Source organism: Anas platyrhynchos, chromosome 4 (genome assembly GCF_047663525.1).
Source record: "Anas platyrhynchos isolate ZD024472 breed Pekin duck chromosome 4, IASCAAS_PekinDuck_T2T, whole genome shotgun sequence".
Taxonomy (NCBI): Eukaryota; Metazoa; Chordata; class Aves; order Anseriformes; family Anatidae; genus Anas; species Anas platyrhynchos.
The window spans coordinates 4,025,744-4,041,149 of record NC_092590.1 but is presented as its reverse complement, the minus strand read 5'-3'; the positions used below and the strand labels follow the sequence as shown (position 1 = coordinate 4,041,149).

Below are 15,406 nucleotides of genomic sequence, written 5' to 3'. Positions count from 1 at the left end.
TATTGGACCAAGGGTTTAGCACAGTTTATAATCTTGACCTAAGATCTGGCAGACTTCATAACTTGTTGGTGACTGAGAGAGCCCAACTTTTGCTCCGTGAAGCGCAGAGATTTGGTCACATGCTGTGCAGTTTGAATTCTTTGGGAGGCTTAACCATTCTGATTTTAAACCATACCGCCTCCCTGAGAAGTGTTTGTGGCCTTTTATGTTCTTTACTAATGATAAGACCCAAAGTTATTTGACCATTACAAAATATTGAAGGATCCTGGGTGTTTTAATCCGAAACAGAAATTAATTAGAATATGTGCTGAGGCCTGATATTCATCTTGCCTCATCCATTCATATTTAGGTCCATAGGGAACCACTTGAAAGAAGCTGATTTCCCCTCCCTCTCCTGTTTTCTTCCCTTTACCGCCTTTCAGAATTCTCTCCTTTCCTTCTACCTCTCTATCTTAACCTAATCTAGATACCTATTAGCTCACTCTTTCAGTAACACTGTTCTGGCTTCCACAAAAGTGCTTTTTAATGTAGGAGATGTACTTCAGCCATAACACCAGGGTCACTTTCTGAGTAATATTTTATGGGATTGATTAAACTTTAACACCGTAACTGTTGACTTTATAGGCCAAGGAAGAGACTCTGAGTGCTAAGCTCTGGATAATTTGTGCTTCACAATTTTTTAAAATCAAGTAGAGATAAGAGTTTAATGTATTTGATAAAGCAGGCCTCTATTTTTTCCCAGTGTCTCCTATTTTAAAAGACCCCCAACATTTAACATGAAATAAAGTCTTTAACACTAATGAAGTAAAGTTAGAGTAAATAACCGTATTTAAAAAAAAAAAAAAGGTATTCATACCTACGTGAAGAATATGAGAAAGGATGTTATTTGCTCTTTGGCTGCAGATGTGAGCACCACATATTTTTTGTTACGGGTAGAAAGTGAACAAAGGGGTGCTGTTGGCTGGGAGCTGAGGTTGCAGAAGCATGGCATTTCTTCTCAGTGGGAATTCTCTCTTTGTTGTGACTACCATAGGAAATAAAAAATGGTGATTTGTTAAAATTAACAGAAGATACTCAGCTCTCCAAAAATGGCTTCTTGCATCATGCGCAGGTCTTGCTGCTGAGAGATTGCAGGAGAGGAGTGTGTCTCTCTATGTACCAAGAAGAAAGATGAGCATGAAGGAGCACTTGATGGAAGAGTGTGACTGAGGATCAGAGGACAGTTCCCAGGTTAGTTGCAGTCTCACATGACTCTTAACAGGTCACCAGTGATCTCCTCATCCCCTCACCTGACCAGTGGCTAGCAGAGTACTTCCCTGCCAGGGTTGGCCTCTTCTCCTTTGCCTATGGGAAACTCTTCTGGCTGGAGTTGTTGCGCTGTTCCCAATTGCGCTAGTGCTTTGGCCCAGCAAAGGGCAAGCATAGTTGTACTGCTTTGTGAAGCCAGGTGAGTTAAAATGCTACACAAGATAGACCTGGATTGGGAGGACAGAGATGTTTTGCTGCATGCTGGCTGTAAATGTCATCTCCAAGTTCCCTGGAGACCCTGGGGATGTATTCAGGCTGCTAGAGTGTGCTGCAGCCTGTAAGACTGGCTCTTCACTGAGCTATGTTAGAGGAAATTAGCAGTGGGATGTGGGAAAACACTGTGCAGATAGATACTATGAGCAATGGGGTTTCCAGACCTCGTATTATAAATAATAATTAAAAGCTCTCTGCAAATCTCTTGAAGGGGAAATGTACCATGGTGAAAGCCAGGCATCTTCAAGGTGAGAGAGACCTTCCTGGTCGGACAGGATGGCTTGGTGTGACCACTGAGTGTAGTTATGGCCTAGCATCAGCAGATTTCTTGATGAAGTCACAGTAAGACTGTTATTTTAGAAAATCAATAACATGGTTAATAGTCTTGTCCTAACATTTCTTGGGAAGGGTAATTGTACAGCTTAAAAAAGATCCAAACTTTAAAAGCATTGTGGCATACCGTTTGAGTTGAAACATTTTTAGATGGAAAATCAGAACTTGCTTCTGTCACTAATGTCCAGAAAAAAAAGTTCATCTGCTTGATCCTCTCAGACAGTTTCCCCTCCACAGAGACAGAGGAGTCACTTGGTGTACCTCTGTTGCTCCCCGGAACGCCCAAGAAGCCTGGCTCCCCAGGCTGGCAAATATCCTGAGAGTTGCTGGGAAAATCTGGAGAGCTCAGGCCATGTGCTCTCGTGTCTGCTGTCAGAGGGTGGGTTATCGCCAAGGAAAGCTGCTCTGTGTGTGCCATTTACACCGTGCTCTTCTGCCAGGCAGCATTGCCACTAGTCCCGTCAAGTGTGCATCTCCTACTGCCCTTACTCACAGACAGGTGGTAGCAGGGAGGGGATAGTACTGAGCTAAGGGCAGGACTTAAGAACTGCCTGATACTGTTGCTTTATCAAAAGCACAGTAGTGCTGGTAAGGTGGATATTACAAGAGATGCTGTAGAGGCAGCCTTTGGCTCAGGAGATCCCTGAAACAATCATAGCTGGAAACTGGCATTAACATCCAGGAGAAAAAAAATGTTCTGTATTGGTCTCATGCTGTTTGCTTGGGAGTCTGCTCCTTGAAGCTGTCAGAGATATGTGTGGTACCAAATGGATCTCGAGTCCATTTTTATGTGCTTGTGATAACTCTGCTCTTAATTAATCCCTAAAACAGTTTCATAAAATCACAGAATATCCCGAGTTGGAAGGGACCCTTAAGGATCATCAAGTCCAACTCTTGACACCGCACAGGTCTACCCAAAAGTTTAGACCATGTGACTAAGTGCACAGTCCAATCTCTTCTTAAATTCAGACAGGCTCGGTGCAGTGACCACTTCCCTGGGGAGCCTGTTCCAGCGTGTAACCACCCTCTTGGTGAAGAACCTCTTCCTGATGTCCAGCCTAAATACAAGCATCCAGGCAGCTTCACAGCACGCAAAGTCAAGGTTGCGTTATTTTGACTCGTAGAGTTAGGAATATGAAATTTAGCAGACTGTTTATTCAAGTTTCTGTTTTATCCTCGCCTCTCTGAATTGGGGGGGAAAAAAAAAAAAAGGAAGAAAGAAAATTGGAACCGTTTGTGTTTTTTCTTCTTTGTTCTTTTTCTTTGTAAAGCTGGTTAGCCACAGCGTGTGGACTACTTCTGTTCATGAAGAGCTTTGCATTCTTAAGCCAAAAAAACATATTTTTTGAGATTAAGGAATGTGTGCCAAGATCAGGTGAAAGTAAAAATCTCTGTGAAAATGCAAAGTCTGTACTTTCTCTGGATTACTGTGCTTTCTCAGCTGGAGTGACTGAAAGGTTGTTATTTCTGCACGTAGGCTGAATCCAGGAAAGTTCAGATGGCCCGTGGAAATGAGGAGGGATCTGATCCATGTTCCCTAGATGGAATTTCACAACTGAGTGTAAGGTTGCAAATGGTGGAGCCTTTAGATGGCTGAAAATTAACTGTATCAGCTGCCTCTGTTTCTACTCCTCTTTTTGTTGTTATTCTTCATGTGGATTTTTTTTTCTAACTGTATATTTTCCCTTCCAAACTTTTATAGTGCTTTTTCCTCTGCCTTCATTCTCTAGCTCCTTCTCATAGCCATTTCTTTTGCCTTCTTACATTTCATTGCTCTCTCCACTCAACAAAGCAGTCTAGTAAACGTGAAATGTCTTTTCCCTTCCACCCTAATGAGTTTCCCCTCCTACCCTAATGAGTTGATCTGTGTATTCTCTTTATGTCAAATCCATTTCTTAAATAATTTCTCACTAGCTGTTTCATTCTCTCTCTGAATCCATACCGGAATGTTACTTGTGATTCTCCTTCAGTATTTCCCTTGCTCTTGGGTCTTATGTCCTTCAGTGTGCCACGTTGGCTGATACACTGGAGTCTCAAGAGAGCCTGGCAGGCACTCTTACTCTTTTCTGATCTTGCCAACAGTAATATTTCTTCTATGCAAGGCACCTCATAATTTAAGTGAGGTCAGGCAGGACCTGAGAGCTGAACCTGTCCTGTCTAATGAATCAGCGGTGTGATTGAAAGAATTTGTGCAAACCATCAGAATGATTTTGTTTGTTCCTGTGCTGCTGATAGGTCTCTTTGCATCTCATGGTTTTTTTTTTTTTGTTTTGTTTTTTCTGCAGGAGTCAGTAGAAAATGGAGAATGCACTAGATACCAGCTCAGCCTCATTCGTTCTAGACATGGGCCTTGAGTCAGTCCTCTTACCATACAGGAAACAGAAGAAAGAAGCTAATTAACAAACCAGGTAGGTAACATTTTGTCACAAGCCTGTCTGTTCCTCATTGGAGTTGCTTACCACCACTCAGCTCCTGACTGTTGCTTCTCACTTATGAGCATGTAGTTTATTTTTCAGGCCATGATTTATTGACTCCTCAGGTACAGGCGCTGGACTGGGAAGTGTCCGTTGCCATGCATTTCCCATGGTTTTGAGACTCTCAAAAGAGAGAAGGTGGTATTTTTGTTTGAGCAAGCTGTACTTTGAGGATAAGTTAGTGTAATAGTAGTACATCTACCTGCTACAGTTATTTTAATAAAACAGCTGTTGTGGTATCACTTAAGTTTCTGAAGGATTTGAGACTTCATTTTGGGTCCAAGCCTGAATTTCTGTTTTTGGGTAATCATGTTTTAAGGAGGTTGATCATAAGACAAAAACACAAAACAAATAGGATTTGGTGGAAATACTGTGGAAAGAAAAAGCTTAGGGGGCAAAAACACAACTGTAAAACTGATTGGTGAAACCTGTCTGTGGACACGCTGAGTTAAGCCCAGTAGGTGAAGGCAAAAGTTGCTCTGTGTTTGCTCCAGGCTACCTAGAGTGAAGGCTGCTTTTGTGGGGAAGCTCTTCTTTTGGTGCTGTGCTTCACCTACAATCTCAGGGCAGAGCTTTTAGAAACAATCCTGTCCTTAAAGATGAAGATGATAACTATATATTCTCATCCTAAAAGAGGTTGCATGTGCAGACTGCTACCTCTCTTGAAAAAACTGCAGAAATTAATTTAGCTTAATTTGCCTCAAAATTAATCTGAGGTGTGTTGTCTTTACTAACGCCAGTGGCATCTCCAAAGACAGCAATCTTATCCTTCTCACTGTTTGCTCGAGCAAGATACTGTGCAGGCAGCATGGTAGCTGTGATCTAACCATGACACATTAGCAATGCAGAGCACTTTTAATTCACACCATAAGTTTTTGCACACTTCTCTCCCTCGAGCGTGCCGCCAAAGTAGGCATTAATCAGCTTTACTCTAGGAATTAGAATAGAAACTCGCTTGTAAATTACAACCATTACATTTCCGGCTTAAATTTCCCTACTCCTTTAAGCTAATGTTTTAAAAGACTAACCCTACTACTCTGGCAAGAGCCATATCTTGCCTTTATATCCATTTGGCACTCCCTTCCCTTTTTTTTTTTTCTTTTTTTCCTAAGCTGAAGAATTACATTATCTCTGTGAAATAACTTTCCTTCTTTAGTTGTTCAATTTGATTCAAGGATTTTTGATTAAGCGTTCAGGGGTTATGAATAAATAAGAACCAGCAGCCTAGTAATTGGTATATCATTACTCCCTAGTAGCACATTTAATCCTCAGCTTCACTGCACCACGTAACCTTTTCCCTCAGTTCTCCTCCTCCTCCTCAATATTGCTTACAAAAAAAGGAAGGAAAAAAAAAAAAGCAATGTCACTGCAAGCTTCACAAGTTAGCATTAAAATGAATACTTTTTAATTTCTCTGGATGAGATGGGGCCTTGTGTTCTGGGACAATGCTGATGGATGACATTTTAATGCAGCTGAAATGTTATTTTTACTGAACCAGGGAAAACTATAAATTCTGCTTCATTGCCACTGATGGCTCTATGCATAAAACTATGGTGGTGCCCATTGCCCATGAATAATCACCTCAGCATGGCAGATGTTACTTCGCAGGGAAAGCAATTCTTATGCCGAAGAATTGTGGAAAGAGTAATTGTCTACAGCTGTTTCATGGCCCACAGCAATCTTGATACATTTATGATAAGTTTAAGAGCTCACTAGAGGCAGCTCCTATTCCCTGTTGTGAGTGAGGGGAAGGGGGGAGTGAATGGCTTTATTTTGACACCTGGATTCATAGAAGCTGTCAGCTCCATTACAGCCTTCATAGAAAGCCGACTGTTGGCAGGTTTGGGATGATTGTGAGTAGGCTAAAATGCAGGAATTATCTAGACATAGATAAAGAAAAGGAGACTGAGAAGAATTATTCAAATTTGTGCAAATGAATTGCTTCCATTTTTCCTCCCTCTGCCAAGTGGAAATTGAACGTAACCCGCTCTGACCTTTCTCTATTAAGTGCTGCAAATTGCAGTAAATGCATAGTTCTGAGTGCCCTAATGAGACAAAGCTCTAGCAATGCCTCATTAATAAGGAAAGTTTGACCTTGCTGGTCAGCCCTTCATTCGATATTGAAAAGAAACAGGAAAAAAAAAGAGATGACCTGCTGTAAATTTTGAACAATACCTTTGATTTAGTTTGTATATACTCCCTGGCAGACACTTCACAACCTTTTTTTTCCCCTTCCATTTTTGCTATACAAATGAAGAAGTATTTACTTACTGGGTTTCTCAGTAAATTCATGAGAACATCAGTTATTTGTGGCAGGGATGCACACAGACAGTCTGATGAAGGTTTTTTTAAATGTGTTTTTAATGTCCTTGTATTGATGAAAGAATATTGATACTCTCCATCCTATACAGTTTTGTTGTCCTTTTTTCCTCAACCTATATCCATTATCACTGTATTGGAGTGCCAGCATGAGTCTGCATGTTACTTGAAAGGAGCACTGCAAGGGAGCCATACTTCATCCTTAAATACATGGTGCCTGGAGCAGGGAGTGCGTCAGAGTCATGGGAGATGTTTGCTCCCCCCCCAAAAAAAAAGAAAGCTCCATGATTCTTGTCACTATACCATCTTGGCCATGCTGAAATTAGAAGGGGATCATGCTTTATTCGGTGGTATACACCAAAAAGCCAGGCTAAATAGCTGTGTTATAAAAATCTCAAACCTGTGACTGCATGTGTATGAAGGGGAAAAACTCATGAACAAGGATGAATATTCAAGTGAGATTTTTGAAGTCAACAAGTAAATTTATGTAAATTGGATGCTCAAATTCTGCTGATCTGTGGTCGCAGTCTCACTCTTAGCAATCTTAGCAACTCACAGCAACTAGTCACGTGTTACAAAAGTATATTGCCCTTTGGAATGACTATTTCACACTGAGTTTCCTTTTGGACACTTGGACAGCCTAGCTTGATTCTTATGTTCTCTATTTTTTTTACTCTTATGTTCTTTGCTTATGTTAATGTATAATAATATTTAAGTATATTAATGAATATATTATATGTGTATAACACGTGTTTATTTTATAATTTTGATTTATATAATATGTTTATTCGTATTTGTTCTTCATTTGGTTCTTATGTTTGTTTATGTTCATTAACTTAAATGTTTTGGGTCACACATTGAAGATACCTAAATAAGCAGTGGCCTTAGGAGTTTTCACTGTTTGCTACTACCTGCTTGGGTTAGCTGGGTGTAAAATGATTACAAACAGTAAATGAATGGGCAAGAAGCTGAAGTCTGCTCAGAAATCCTTAATAAACTGAAACTATATCACTAAATTGTCTGAATAACATAGAAAGAATAAGCTGACCAGCTCTATTATAAATTCATAGTGCCTCCAGGAATTGTATCCCTTTTTGGGATGCTCCTGGGCACCTCCTGCAGTGGCATCCTTAGATCAGCTTTTGGAAATTTAGCAAAGCATTGAATACCATCATCAACATCTGGCTCTTGCAGGTTGGTGTTCAAAGTGCTGTTTTCTAGAGCAGATCGGATGTGAACTATACTTGTCATGTTCCTGCTTGGGCTGTAAAAGCTACTGTTGTCTGGTCAGCTTATGAAGCAGCATTAATCTTCTGCAAGAGTGTGCTGGAGCACATTTTCTCTTTTGATGGGCTAATCATTATTATTGCCTAAATATAGAGATATATTTCAGTTTCACATTTCATCGCAGTATGGCTGTCATGGATGATAATATTGTATGTCCCACATCAGAAACAGCGTTCAAAAGCTTTTGTAAATTTTCGGACTCAAAGGGAAAGTGTGGCTTACCCTGGAGTGACGGTGCTGCACAATGGCAGCCAGTCAAATCTGATGGGGAAAAAATGAAGCCTGAAATCCCCCTTTATTGTTAGAAGTCTGCTGATGACAACAAAAGAAAGATTTCAGGAAATAAAATACATGTTATACTGCTTTTATATATATGGTGGTGTGCTCAAGAGCTCCTGCCTCTTCATGTGGGTGTCCTTGATGGCTTTGCCGCAATGCCACTCTGGGATGAATGTTTCTGTTGTGCAGTTGGTGGACAGTAGGGAAACTGAGTCTCAAAGCCTTGGTTCCCAAATCATAGCCTGTGGTTCGTGGGGTCATAATAAGTGGCCTGTGGCTAGTCTGCAGACCTATAAATTGAAGTAACATCTATGTAATCATTGCTTTCTAAGCAGCAGTGCTGGCAGTGGAGAAAATTTGGCAGGTGGTAGTGATTGTTACTCCAAAATATGTGGGAATCTTTGTAGTTATGGGAGATATCAGTTGTCTGGTGAAGTTTTGTGTTTTTTGGGGGGTTTCTGTGAAGGCATCTGGGTGCACAATAAGAAACTGTGTACAAATGAGTACATGTAAGATGGATTTTCATCAGTGGGACACTCTTAGATTTTTATTTGTTCTTTTATATATTTTAACTTTGTCATCAGTCTTAGATTTTACTGTTACAGCTAGAGTAGCAAAGGCTTGTGGCCAATACGAAGAGGAATATGAGAAAAGAACCATAACCAAAAGGTATTAAAAGTATTGATTTAATAGATTTTGTGTGACATAATATGTGACAAAAAGTACAAGTGCTACGTACATAGTGGAATTCATTCCCAGCTTACTCCTTCTGTGCCATTCAAGGACCATTTATTCTTTCCTGAAGTTATACCTGGAAACAGATAGAATTGGCTCAATATATTCATAATGCAAAATCATTCACTAAAATTCTGAAAAATATGTCGTAAAATGCAGATTATTAGTCAGTGTTCTTTGATAGATATCAGCCAGACAGCTTTCTTTGGATGTGCAAGCCCCACATCTCGGGGTGAGTGTAACTCTTTGAATCCAGTTCCCACAGTGAATATTTATACTTAAGACTAAAAATGTTCATTGTATATTGATATTTTCCAACGTGAACTTAAAATGTACTGTTTCTGCAAACATTCCTTCAAAAGGAGTCATTTGTTTGAACATGGTGAAGGTGTCTCAGAAAAGGTTGCCTGTACAGCTGGAATAATTTTGAATAAAATTGTGATGGTTTTATATACAGGTATAATACTCACTTTTCCCTCATAAAGGGTGCTACTTGAACCTGACGAATAAGGTTAATTACTTGTTGCTAACTTCTCCATTCTTCAGGAACAGGTTTTTAAATGTAGCTCAAAGATTGCACATATATAGTAAAATATTAATAATGTTTCCAGTCTAAAGTGCCTTGTAAATAGCAGAGACCAGTCTTATGTATTACTTGAGTGGAAAAACACAATAACATTTATTCAGAGAAACAGGAAAAAATATAAAAGTAGTTTAAATGTTCTTTTGTGGGAGCTGTCTCTAAACTAAAATATGACACACGATTTCAACTAGATTTTTTTTGCCACTATAATTAACTTTGTCTTTTGACAACTCCTTCTGAGCAATATATTAATTAAATATAGGATAATGAATAGAGACAACTAGATCACCAGAGTATAAATCTTGAGGGGTTCTGATGATACCATAAACCACAAGAATGGAGTATGTGCAGTTAATAATAACATCAAAAGACTGATTGATTTGGAACTTAGTGATCCTTCCACATTCATTATTATTTTATATAAAGCATAAAAACGAGTGGTGTTTTATGCAAAGACAAGAACTCCCCTGGGTTCTTTGATAAAGGAGAAATTGTCATTGTTCACAGTCAAAGAAAAATGTCATGCTTAGTGCATGGAGAGGAATGGCAGGAGATTTTTACGTGTTACAGAGAATCCCTGGGATTAAAGATGGTTTTACTGTATTGATTTATATACCTTCTACAGAGAAATTGGGCCAAAATTTCACAGTGCTCCTGGTACTTTACTGATTTTTTTTTTTTTAATTCTTAGGTCATGCTGGTTTGCCAGATTCCCTCCAATGGAGTCTTGAGACCTCTATCCTGTAAGTGACTTCAGATTTTTATTGTTTCCAGAAAAATCAAAAAGCTCACATAAGTACATTTAAAGCATGTAAAAGTGTACTGGTTTGGGCTGAGATAGTCATTTTTTTTTTTTTTTCATAGCAGCCCTTGGGGTGCTGTGTTCTGGATTTGTGACCAACAACATTGATAAGAGCCCAAGGTTTTTAGCTGGTGCTGAGCAGTGCTCGCACAGACTCTGGATGTTCCCTACTTCTCGGGCTACCCTGCCAGTGAGGAGGCTGGGGATGCACAAGGAGCTGGGAGGGGACACAGGTGGGACAGCGGCCCCCAGCTGGTCCAAGGAGCATTCCCTACCGGTATAGCCGTGTAACTCAGCCCGCAAGTTTTCTCACTTTGCCCCGTACCACTTGGGGGAGAAAGCGAGCAGCTGTGTACAGTTTAGCTGCCTACCCGGGTTAATCCACAACAAAATGCTATTAATCTTTATTTATCAAAGGTAACATTGAGTTCAGACCAGTGTATTTTCCTTGCAGTCAAGCATCTATGGTATTACAATAATTGTTTTTGAAAATGTTAGTATGAATATACTCATGCACACTGTTGTAAAACAGGATATGATGAGCACAGTGACAATCTCGGTTATACTAAAGGAAAAGGATCTGAGCATATAAATAGGCCACTGGTCAAAGTATTGTTACTGTTTCTTAATAAACCTTTCAAACAGGTCAGGCATCCCTGGGTCATGCCACACTTAATTTTACCAAGCAGAACACGAAGATGGCTCTGCAATTGCCTGGCATTCATCCGTCTGGCACCGTGCTGGCATGTGCCTATTTGATCAGATATGGTGTTTATGACAAAGGAGTCAGGTTTGAAGTTGTCAGTTAACCCAACTATCGTCACTGAATGACCTAAATCTTACTAACTTAACTTCAAGCCTGTCCCCTAGTTCCTGACTGGTGTGCCCAGGCTGGAAACACACAGAAAATAGAGGACTATCAAATATGCACCGCTATTTCTCCAGCAATATAAAAGGAGGAACAAAGACTGCCAGTTGACTGATATTTACCTTGCAGTTACACTTGCATACATACATAATTTAAAGTAATACGCTGCTTCAGGAGCTTCTCTTTCCCTGGAATCTCTTCCGAGCCCTAAAAGGAACCTGACTACAAATGGCTTGTGCTCAGAAGGTTTTTGTATTGCTTTAAGGTGGCTTCCAAACATGAAGGCAAAAAAAATCATCAGTTGTTTGTTAAAAATGTGTATCTGTCCATCTAAAACATACATTTGCTGCTAAGGGCACAGCATATAAGTAAATCACATTTTAAGCATCAAATCCCTTTTATTCGCTGAATCCTTGGGCACATTTTAATACTGCAATGCTAGCATTTTAAGTGTATTTTTGTGAGGTCTCTAGAGCACTGTCGTAGATAGGCATCATATAAGTAACATTTATTGTTATTATCATTGTATGTTGTATTCACTCTGTTTTGCTACCATTAATAAACCATTCAGGCAATGTTGTTGCAATGTATAATATTAGCAGCAGCCTCTTTTGGGAGGCATATATCGAGGTACTTAATATTCTAGCTGTTTCCTGGGCCATCTCTCCACAGGCACGGATGCTACAGTGTGTTCAAAGTTCAATATAAAAAAATGAGCTGGCTGTGCAAAGATCACAGCATCTTACAGCACGCCTTGCTGTAACTCACACCACGGCTGCTGCTGTCAAAATTCTGCTACACAAGATAACAGTAAATTAGTGTGACTGCCTGTAACTTTAGGAGTGATGTTTTGCTCTGCACAATTGCCACTATGAAAAAATAAATCACTAATTTTGTACTCATCATCTTCAGCCTTCAAGATAATGTTGTTGCCCTGCAGCCCCCTTGTGGGGCTGCCTGAATTACAGAGGAGCCAACTGCGGAGCTCAGGATTGCTTTTGAGGGCTGTATTAATTTGTGCTGAGGATTTGAGCCTTATGAATATCCTCCTTAATGGCTTACAAAGCAAAATGGCTATGACCTTTTCGGCTAAGAAACAGTATACGGAAACCAGCCAAGCTTAAAATTGCAAATAAACAAAAAACAAACAAACAAAAAAAACCCACTGCTGATATTAGTCATCAATAACAAGCAACAAAGCAAACACGAGCTGGTGGTTTGGAGGGTCTTCGTGCTGTGTACCAGCCATGGAAATGTCACAGGGGCTGCCTGTAGGGCCACCTCACAGCATAGGATGCAGCTGGTATCCTGCAACCAAAATACCTTCTTGAAGGTATTCAAGCACAACAACGGAGGTATTCATTGCATAACCACCTCCTTCTGAATGCCATCAGGAGAGCCCTGTGGTCTTTCCAGCACAAGGGATGCTTTTTTCCACAGTCCGTCCTTCCTCACTCATTCCACAGAAAGCTTTAGATGCAGCTTGTACACTCATATATTAATTGTTAAATGGCCTTCTGGGACTGATTATTACCCATCTCTTTGAATATAAACTCTTAACATCTTTGTCTAATGATGTGATCATTGTATTAGTCTTTGTCAGATCATGGGAAATCCTCCCAGCAGGGCTTCACCCAGGAAAAATGTTTCCTTTGCTTTTAAAGGGGGAAGCTAAATTCAGTTAGGGTGACTAGCATGAGCAGCACTGCACAGTGGGCAGGACAGCAGGCAATGTGAAATGTATCTTCAACAAATTTTAGTCCAGTTCCCTGTTCGTTATGTAAACAAAACCATCTGTGTAGGAATCTGAATAATGGGCATGTAGTAGAACGGTCATTGGAGACACAGGATTCAGTGGTGAAATGACACTGCAAATGGGCTCCATGATTTTCTTACATTCATTTCACTGCTATGGTAGGCATCTGTCTCTTGCAAAAATGGGATGTAGGATTTTAGTGATCACTGTGTCCACTGCTGCACAGAAATCAGCAACCACCTCATAAATACTGTGTCCGGAAAGGCCCAAAAGAACTTCAGTCTCTGATTCCCCTGTCTGTTTTCTACGTACGAAGCAAGAAGTTATCATGTGAGTGACAGAAGCTTTCTAAATGAAGTGTCCCACTTAAGACTTGGTCCTGAGCAAGGCTGGTGGTGAGTACCACAAACACGTGGATTTCCACAATTCACTGCTGATCACGCACTGCACACAGCCTGTTGTAACTTGCTATCAGGAAGCTTTCCAGTGACACCAGCTGATCAGATCCTGTGGGTAATAAAGAGGAACAGAATATGGCACAGCACGAGGTAAGGTGGTGGATCTGTGTCAGTCACTTAGGTTATTTCTGCATGTACATATTATCTTTCAGCCCACAGTGTGCAGGTATGTTGGGCTGTGACTATCATTTTTTTTTCTTTAGTAGAGCTCACCAATGAGGTCGTATATTTCATTGTTGGAGCAACACTGTCCCCATCCGTGATCACTTCACAGACAGGGTGCAGAAGATAAATACCTGTTAGTCCCAAAGATTCTCTGTGTCTGATCTGCCAACACATGGATGATGTGCTGCAGTTCTGGGTCAGGCATATATATTACCTCTGTTGCAAAGGACAATAGGAAATAATACAATCTTTGAGTAAGACCATTGGTTTAAAATATTAAAACTGATGGAATATCACAAGCAGTCCGGGTGACACCCACTGAAGAAAGCACAGGAAGGAAGATCACCTGTCCCTTTGCAGTGTCTGCATGCTGCTTACTGCATCCTTTCAGACCTTTCCTGACCTGGGCTGTCACTTGTAGAAATCCCAGGGTAGCATGCATGCCTCCCGTTGTTCTTTGTGCTTATTACTTTATTTCAATCCTTTCTTTTTCAATTTTGGGATTGACATGTGGCTCTGGTGGTGATGTGCAGTGTCATAAATAGACATCCTGAGTGCAGGCAGTTCATAGCCTGTGAAACTGGGGAGTGAGCTGCTGTCCTTCCACTCCTCCCCACTCTGCCCGAGGATTTGAAACTCAGGAAAAATGGTTTAAGTCCTAATAATTAAAAATATGTGTGTATTTCTTACATATATGAATATTATATATAATCTGAGTATTTCTTTAAAAAACTTTGAAAAGAATATCTGAATGGGAACATTTCATCAACATTTGGTCGAGAGCTTTATGCAAAATATTTGCACGGTGAATCTGACTTCCTCAAAAAGTGCATTGCCACAGGCTGTGATGGGCCTTTCCTTACAGCCATTTAATGGAAACCACGCTTTTAGGGGACTCTTCGCTATTGTTTTTTGAAAGCTATGTTCTAATAATTCATTTAGCCTGTATTGGCAAATGGACTGCACATTCTCCTAGGAGGGGGAAAAATGGGGTGCAGGAGTGCAGCTACAGGGGGAAAGGGAATAGGGAGGCAAGGGCAGTGCAAGAAGCTCATCCAAGTCCTCTCCTGGCTGCTACCTGTTGGTAGCAAAGAAAAGATGAATCACCAGCTCAGGTCTGTGACAGCTTTCCCAAGATGAGAAAAAAGGGCCCCAGTAAATGCATGCAGCCTTCTCCCATCATCCCTTTAATAACCTGTAATATTGTAGCAGGATATTTTTGTCGCACCGAATCTGATTGATGGTCTTGGCTATAAGACATTACAAGTGTAGAGTAAATTGACCGAACACCTAAACATACAAATTATTAAAAGGAGGGGGAGCAGGCTGGGGCCTCCTGGGGAAAGCAGGCAGGCTTTAGTTAAGATGATCCCATTTCCAAGTGCAATTTATAGTCTATTGACTTGCAGCAGTGTCTTTTCAGATGTGAGGAAATTGTCATACATTGCAAATGAGAAGCTGTTTTGACATCAGGATCGCAGAGAGTGCCAGGAAGAAATGATATCAATGCCTGGTCTGTTAAGGTTAAATGAAGTTGCATTGTTGCCAACAGATAGGCATTCATTTCCTTTTCTTCCCTGCCTCTCCCTGTGTACAATTATTGTGATTAGGATGAGTAACAATGTGCTTCTGACACCCATTGTATTGACAGCTCTCCTAGTTTTTTCCACTCAAGTGGCACTAGTCATTACTTAAACACTTGGACATTTTGACAGGGAAGATCCATGCCTGCCAGTCAAGTGTATCAATGACAAGAAGGCCTTAGCCCTTGGACACATACCTCTGAATTAAAGCAGTCAAAGCCATCGCTGCTGCAATATGATGAG

The 15,406-nt window shown here is 40.5% G+C and overlaps 1 long non-coding RNA gene across 1 annotated transcript; it reads left to right on the top strand.

The window, feature by feature from the left end:
- Nucleotides 1–1,109: 1,109 nt before the first annotated feature.
- On the top strand, nucleotides 1,110–11,825 carry LOC106015861 (uncharacterized). The gene is made up of 5 exons (XR_011808678.1): nucleotides 1,110–1,230; nucleotides 3,332–3,415; nucleotides 4,140–4,262; nucleotides 10,223–10,274; nucleotides 10,396–11,825. It is a non-coding gene; the product is annotated as an uncharacterized lncRNA (long non-coding RNA).
- Nucleotides 11,826–15,406: the final 3,581 nt, after the last annotated feature.